Source organism: Macrobrachium nipponense, chromosome 40, assembly GCF_015104395.2.
Source record: "Macrobrachium nipponense isolate FS-2020 chromosome 40, ASM1510439v2, whole genome shotgun sequence".
Taxonomy (NCBI): Eukaryota; Metazoa; Arthropoda; class Malacostraca; order Decapoda; family Palaemonidae; genus Macrobrachium; species Macrobrachium nipponense.
This window is the reverse complement of record NC_061101.1, coordinates 57,525,302-57,533,725: the sequence shown is the minus strand read 5'-3', so window position 1 is coordinate 57,533,725 and position 8,424 is coordinate 57,525,302.

Below are 8,424 nucleotides of genomic sequence, written 5' to 3'. Positions count from 1 at the left end.
AAAACCTATTGGGGAGATAACAACATTTACCAAATCTGCACATTATAAGGATAAAACTAATAATTCTAGTTAAACAAAATACAAATGAATTTTGGCCCTATGCAATAGGCCCATTATACTAACAAGTTTGGATTTTTCCAGTAACTGAACTTGTTACTGTAAAAGGTCTTAGTGATTATACTATAATATATAGAAGGCGCAATGATAATGGCGACAGCAGTGATATACAGAAGATATCATTTTTATTACGTGTTGGTCTTCCGCCGCGAGATTAAAAAAAAAAAAAAAAAAAAAAAAAATTTTAAAAAATCCAGTCGCCGCGAAGTGGTGGGCGGCCCAAGGCTAAGGGCGGGAAATCTGTCCTTTATTTCACCTATCTGTCTGGGTAATGACTGTGCCACAACAGCTAATGCTAGATACGGCTTCCAATGACTGTAATTCTGCGAAATCCATCAACCACTGTTTCGACGATAAGGATCTTTCAACCACTATACTCCAGTTTCTACTTGTCAATTCATTCGCCAAACGTATCACTTACGGTGTCTTTAAAAGAATCGTCAGTTCGCCTGGCTACCTGGACGTGATAAAGCAGCTCATAATGATTCCCTGGTGTCTCGCCAGGGTAAGTCCTTCCTTGAGTGATTCATGCGCATGAGTTTGATTTCCGTGTAGTTTATAAAAATTCCTCGGAAAGTAGCGGCATGCTTAAAATCGTTCAGGATGGTTCTGCAAGGTTAATATCATTTATAATATTATTAATGAAAAGGGCAGATAATCACCACCCTGTACCTCAATTAGAAAAGGATCGGGTGATGAGATACTTCATGTTCTCAGTTAAAGCCAAAATCTTTGATGTTCGCCTACTGAAGAATATCTCTTCTCACTTGTGTTTATAGCAACGTCCTCGTATCTTTTAGCACAACGCTTTCAAAATGGTTCTACAGACATACTTAAGACTCCATCTCGTCATCTTTGCACAGGAGAGAATAAACCTTCTCCTTTCCCGAGAGGCAGACAAACAAAAACTGCTGGGTGTTTGGCTGGGGTCCCCAAAGGTCAGGATTCCATCGCCCAGTCTCTCTATATGCCCGTGACTTTCCAGTTTCCACGTCTTCCCTGGGCACCTAAAGCTCACTCGGCGTATTTACTCGGTCTTGGACCAGGTGGAGAGTGGATTTATCGAACGTGCTTTAGAGGCCCACAAGGCGGCTCGGTGTGGTCACCAAACGCGAAAATTGGGAATGAACAGCTCTCCCAGATTGTTCGTTCCTACAGACGCTGACAGAGTGGGTCCGGAGGCGGGAGGGGGGATAATGACAATCACCCCTCGACTCTTCTGAGAGTCTTGGTTTTATTTCATTTACGTTCTTTTCGAGTCTTTGCTTCATTGATGTAATATACTATTCAGTTATTACGAGGATCGTCGCTTTATGTTGCTGCTTTTCACACATGACGAATTGGAGGTGATGAAGCACTGCGAGAAAAAACGCAGATTTGAACAACACTTCAGGACAGAACAGTTTCCCACAGTTCCAGAGGAGTAGTGTTTTTCTTCTTCTTCTTCTTCTTCTTCTTCTTCTTCTTCTTCTTCTTCTTCTACTAACGTTTTAAACTACATATCCGTTACAAGTGGATAATATGGAATAAATGAGAGATGACATAAGACATTTGAGTACGTGCTGAAATCTACGGTCAAATAGAGCGTTGTTTCACCAACGAAAATTAAATTGAACACGGTATAATTTGTTAGAAATAATTTTTATCTACTGTTTAACATGCACATTATTTATTTTTTATATTTTCATTCTAATAAATATCAAATCATAAATATCCTATCCTAAATTTCTTGTATCTGTAACTCAACGAGAAACACCATTTTCAGACCGTTTTAGGCTTTCCTACCAGCACCCGCGCCCCTAACAAGAGAACAACAGCAAGAACAACAACAATAAAAAACAACAACAACAAAGAAGTCTCTATGCTTACTCCCCGAGTAAGAGAAAAGGAAAGACTACATTAGGGACCCATAATAATATCTTTCCCTCACCCAAAATAGTTGTGCTACACGTCCGTATACTAAGTGATGAAACTAAGCTTTGGCAGTTCACCGACTACTAATCCAAGTATTCATTATAATAAAAACGTTAAGTGGAAGAGCTTCTCCAAAGCTAAAAACAGGAGACATGTAAGAAAAACTTCACTTTTTGAATGAATCGGGAGGCCAGTTAGCAACTATCCTGCCTCCGATCTTACTTTCAACAGTTCACTTGCATCTTGAAGCCAAGAAGTGCTCTCTGTTATTACACAAATAAGGTATTTTCTTCCCTTTTTTTCTATCCATTGCTTGGCCAACACCTGGTTCGCTCCTTCGCTCTGAACACCAAATACCATCAGTAGTTTATGTTATGTGACAGCTATGCCTCTCTCCGTTTTAACCACTTCGAACATTTGCACGAGTGTATAGTTCTCTCAGTATCAGAGTAGAATGGATTTTTATACACACACGCACACACACACACACACACACACACACACACACACACACACACACACACATATTATATATATATATATATATATATAATATATATATATATATATCATATATCTTATTCTACTACCGCATTAGTTCTGGATTTCATCATATTTAATTGAGACTTCACGTAAATTGTACGAGTTTTCACTTGCTTTCTGAAGAACTTCATCACACTAACTATAAGCTGCCCATTTCTATAAAAATTTCTATTAACGTAGAATCAGAAAAAAAAGAAAAATTAATTTTTCTCAGAGACTTTCAAATGACCCGAGGTAACTTTGGGTTAAAGTTCCTTATAGTTCCGTAAAACAAAAGCAAGGAGAAGCCAAGATACGTGTCTTATCCGAGAGAAGTTTCATTTTTAAAAAGTCCTCAAATCAAAAGAGACGAAACGTTTCTTCTTCTTCTTCACGTTTTTCGTATCCTAATAAACGTTTCTGTAGAAATCCTCGAAAACGAGATAGGCTGTAAAACGTTCGACTTATCAGCAGTGTGGAGCCTTATTTCTGAATCCTGAAAAGAAGAAGAAGAAGAAGAAGATGAAAAGGTTCCCCGATAAAACCTCGTGAAGAATCACTCTCACGCAGCTGAGCATCCAAGTCAAGTTTGGCCCCGTCGAAAATATCATCTCCCCCTCCGAGAACTCTCTGATTCCTTGTCTAAATGCAAATATGACTTTCGCTTCCATCCCATAACGTCTTTTGGTCGGCTTCTTCTTCTTCTTCTTATTTTTCTCCCTTTTTGTTTTCGGCCTAACTTCCTCCTCCCTCCCCCGCCTCCCCCTCCAACACCCTCCCGCCTCGCCCCCACAGCAGCCAATTCTTCTCACTTAAATCGCTGTCTGAACCTATTTGGTCACGAAATAAAGACTTTGGTTTTCCTGGTTCTTTTTTTAGAACAATATTAGATTTTCTATGGATTGTAGATCCAAGATTTTTTCCTGAACGTCACCAGTTATTGCTAAAAATATTAAATGGATAAAGAAGCGATGAAGTAAAGTACCAAGTCTTCTAGATCTGACTGTGCATAGATAGGATGCAAAGAGAGAAAACAATTTATTGTGCAAATAAAGCTTACAAAGAAAGCACAACAGGCAACCCGGACGCGGTATGCGTGTAGGGAAAAGCCCTCTTGAATGAATGGCATTGGCTGTGGTATTATACATACCTTTTCCACCCTATTGATTACTAGACAAACGTCATTCATCAGGGCTGATATGGTACTCGGGTAGTATTACAAAATTTAAGTACTTACAGATAACTATATTAGGAAATTAAAATATGTTGAATAGGAATTACCCATTAAGTGATTGCACTGTATAATTAGTCTTAAGTATTATAAGATATGGAACTTATATATTTTGTTCAATATAAAAAATTATTTGAATGTCTGCTATACAAGATACACATTTTATTAGGTTTCTGTTAAGGTACACAATTGCTACGGAGTAACATGTGGTATACTATGGAGTAAATAATGAGCAATGTTTTACTTTTTAACAAGTTAAAACTTTAAGTAATTACTTGACAGTATGAATGACATTCAGATGAGGTCAACACATCAGATTTTATATAAATATTATAAGAAAAATTATATATACAACAGTTTTAATGATACTAACACAAAGCTCCAAAATAGGATGTACTACAATGTAGTTTATGCTCAGCATGCTAATATAGATATTTAACGGAATGAGTTACATTTAGATGAGGTCAACATATAAAATTTTATATAAACTTTATAAAAAAAATAGACCCATAACAATTTCAATGATGCTAAAAGGTAACTGAAGAATAAGATGTACTACAATTTAGTTACTGCACAATATGCAGATAATTATTTTGCTGAAAGATTTGCGTTTAGATGAGGTCAACACATGAGATTTTAAGAAAATATTATAAAAACAAAGTAGAAATACAACAGTTATTTCTTATGGTACTAGGTAGCTGCCGAATAAGACATACTACAACTTGATTTTGTACAACATGATACATTATATACAAGTCTATTGACTATCTGGAGCAAGTAAATTTTGGATGAGTATTGATAACCCTTTTCAGCACACCAGGTTGCGGAAAATGCTTGAGTAGGTCAACTTCACTCAGTCCCTGTGGCCTGTAATGAGTAATCTCTTCACACCACGAGTTAATGACTTAGAGTGTGCTTCCTTAACTCACCACACAGTCTGCAGCATGTTTCTGATTAACTGACAGCTGGCAGTACCACCCAAAGGTATCGGCTTTGTATCCTTAGTCTGCTATACGTTGTTTGCTCTCTTCTGCTCTCCAGTCCACAAAGTTTGTGGTCATGTGGTTTTCCTCCAGTAATTTCAAGGTATTTTCTTATTGATGAGTGTGTTTCTTTGAGCATCTCTATTCTATCATTGTCAAAGAATCTCTATTCTATCATTGTATCTTCGCATTATTTCCATTCCAACCGAATCCTTCAACATACTCAGGGATGGTGTCAGTTTGTAATCCACTCTCTCCTTCCTTGCACCTTCTTTGGCAAGTTCATCGGCTCTCTCATTGCCTTTGATTCCAATGTGTGAAGGCACCCATATGAATGCAACCATTCTGCCTGCTCGTCTGATCTGTGATAGCAGGTCTATAGCTCTTCTCACTATGATATTTGATTCAGCTTTCCTTGGTGTTAGTGATTGCAGGGCACTCAGGCTATCTGTGGCTATTATTTATGATACTCAGGGCAGCTGTAATGCCTAGAAGTTCTGACTGTAATATGGAGAATCCATCTGATGATCATAATGACAGAGTATACCTCCTCTCCATTCTGATACACAGTTACCCCACTTCCTGCTCTACCGTCTTCCAGAAGTGACCCATCTGTATAATAATGTACCCGTTCCTCTTGAATGCTGTCCAGCCTCTGAAAATAGTCATTGTTCAGCAAGGCAGGACTCATCTCTTCCTTTTTCCTTTTTAAAGCTGATAGCAATATCTTAGTCTCTGGTATGCTCCATAGGGGGATGCCTTTTACATCTATCTTAGTTACGTCTATGTATTCTTTCATGCTAGAATCCTCTATTAATTGTCTTGCTGCCGTAACCCAACCATTCTTTAATCTTTTAGGATAGCTGTGAATTAGAGTATCTCTTGTTAATCCATCGTCATCCGTCATGATGGACCTATACAAATGGATGATTGCTGTTCTTGCTATTCTGTGATGTATTGGATGCAGACTTGCCTCATTCCTCAATATTTCTTGCCTGACACTTTTAGGTGCCCCTATTATACTTCTTGCTGCCTTGTTCTGGATGATTTCTAGGGTACCAATATAGCTCTTTCTCAGTGGCAGCAACATGCTACTGCTGTAGTCAATTATTGATCTTATCATAGATGTATAAAGTCGCTTCACCATAGGCACACATGCACCCACAGAGCCACATGCTACTTTCCAAAGAAGGCGTAACCTTGCCGCTGAAGCCTTTACTATTCTCTTAACTTCATACAATTTATGACACCTGTTATTGAGTATGACACCAATGTACTTGTACTGGGCTACCCTCTCTATTCTCTACCCTTGTATGTGCAGCATCAAGGGGTTGCGTGTACCCCTTACAATTATCTTAGTCTTTTCAGGTGATATGACTAATCCTATGCTGTTACACAATGATGTACATGCCTTAATTGCATGTTTTATTATCTTATCTGTACTAGCTTGTACTATTATGTCGTCTGCATATATAGTTATTATGATTCCTGGTATATTAATTTTTCCTAGTACATTCATTAGAATATCAAAAAGAGTGGGTGATAGAACACCTCCTTGAAGGGTACCCAACTCCATTTTTTCCCATCTTGATTGTACACCTTCGAAGTAGACACAACTGATTCTATCTGTTAGGTAATCCATTATGAGCTGTAGGAGTCTTCCTTCTATCATTTCTGCCAACTCTGTCAAAATAATTATATGGCTAGCCCTATCAAAGGTTCCCTTTAGATCTATGAACACTATTTTAACCCTAAGGATGCACTTACTCTATAAATACAGTGGTGTGTGCTCCTCCCAGGTATGTAGCCATATAAATTCTTTGAAAGCTTTTTCCTAATAAAGAAATTGAGCCTATTTAGTAACATTCTTTCAAATACCTTGCACAGACATGATGTCAATGAAATAGGTCAAAATTCACCTGGCTTTCCTGGTTTTGGCACTGGTATTATGAGCGACTTCTTCCATGTTTTGGGTATGGGCTGTCCTGACCATATCATGTTGTAAAGTTTCAGAACTGGATTTCCACTCACTGTTGTGAGGAACCTGATAGCATTATATGTGTAAGGCCTAGGGTTTTGATTAATAATATATTGTTCGTGTGTTCTCTGTGACCTATGGAATGTGGAGAACAGTGTAGGGGTGACGACCTGAGAGTAGCTGATCAATGAGTTTCTAGGGGTGGCGTGAGATAAAAGTGCTTAGTTCAACGAGTCAATGCACGACAGTTTTATGAACTCTTCTCAAAGTGCCTTTGTGAAACTGGATGCAGCTAGAACCGTGAGGTGCTAGCGAACTGTGTGTTCGTATGTGCGTGTGTGCCTCTTCCCTTTAATAGGTTCATACCCAAGCCTATGGGAGGGATTTTGATAGAGGGCTTCAAGTCACAGGCAAGATGCCGTGGCATTCGCCGGGGGGAGTTTTTTATTAAGTGTCTTAGTGTCCGGTTGTCTGGGTAAGTGTCAAAGTGCTTAAGCCAAAGGGATGGCTTGTTTGATATCTTGTAAGATGTTCCATTTTATTAACTTTGTCTTTAAACTTGTGTGTACTTACTGGGATGTGTTCTGTATCTTTGAAACAGACGGATCTGAAATGCCCAGGGACAAAGAGTTCCCAGAGGGGCATAGACTTTTGGTGACTTGACATTTGTAACTGTTTTTTGAGTTAGTCTGTAAGACTGGATTACTTGGTTAATTAGTTTATTTATTCTTGTTAATAAACGTTAATGTTATGATGCAACTCTCTCATTTTCATTACCTGTTAGAATGGAGAGAAAGAGGTGGAGAGAGAGAGAGAGAGAGAGAGAGAGAAGATTGCCGAGAGAGAGAGAGAGAGAAAGGTTATGAATAATGGGGTCTGCCTTCCGTTTCGTGTCCACGCTTACCTTATGAACAACGGGGGGGGGGGGGGGGGGGGTGCGGGGGGAAATCCCCCATGTTACAGTGGTGGCAGACGGTTAAGAGGGGATATAAAAGTCTTCTTTCTTTTCTATGCCTAGGAACGCCAATGTAGAGATGGGTGGCCAGTTAGAAAATAAAAGGGGTTATGGCTTAGCGATAGTTTTCGAATGACAAAGCCTTGGTGGGATTGTGGAAAATCGTTAAACTGTTAGTTTTCAGTTACTTAGTGAGAAAAAATGAGAAAATATCTGTCTGTTAACTGTGCTAAAGGGAGGGAAGGATTTTATTGGACTCAGCATTTTTCCCAGGGAGTCAGCCTAGAAGCAGTGAGCGCACCCAGTATGACTTTTGCTTGTGCAATGACGAGTATGTTCCGAGATACCCGTGCGGCGGTCGTTGTTAGTATCACTGCCGGGTTTTACGAGAATTTCGAGTTCTTTTGTTCTCATTATGGAGTAGTGAGTGTTAAACTATTGTTGAAGGGAGAGGGTTTTTTTGTTTAAATATTTCAGTGAAAATGGGATTGTTCAAGAGGTCAACAATTTTTTCTTGTCTTTGCCCCATAGTGACGTGTTTTCTTTATTTGCACGTGTTTATAATAGACGTAGTTGTCTTTGTTTTTTAAACCACATAAGAGTGTATAGAGATGTGTTTTTTTTGCATGTGAAACTGTTGCTTAGATAGAAAGCAATTTATTTGGCTTAGTGATCACAGAGCGGTCCATAATTTTACGGGCTCAGCACATTTCTGCAGAGAGGC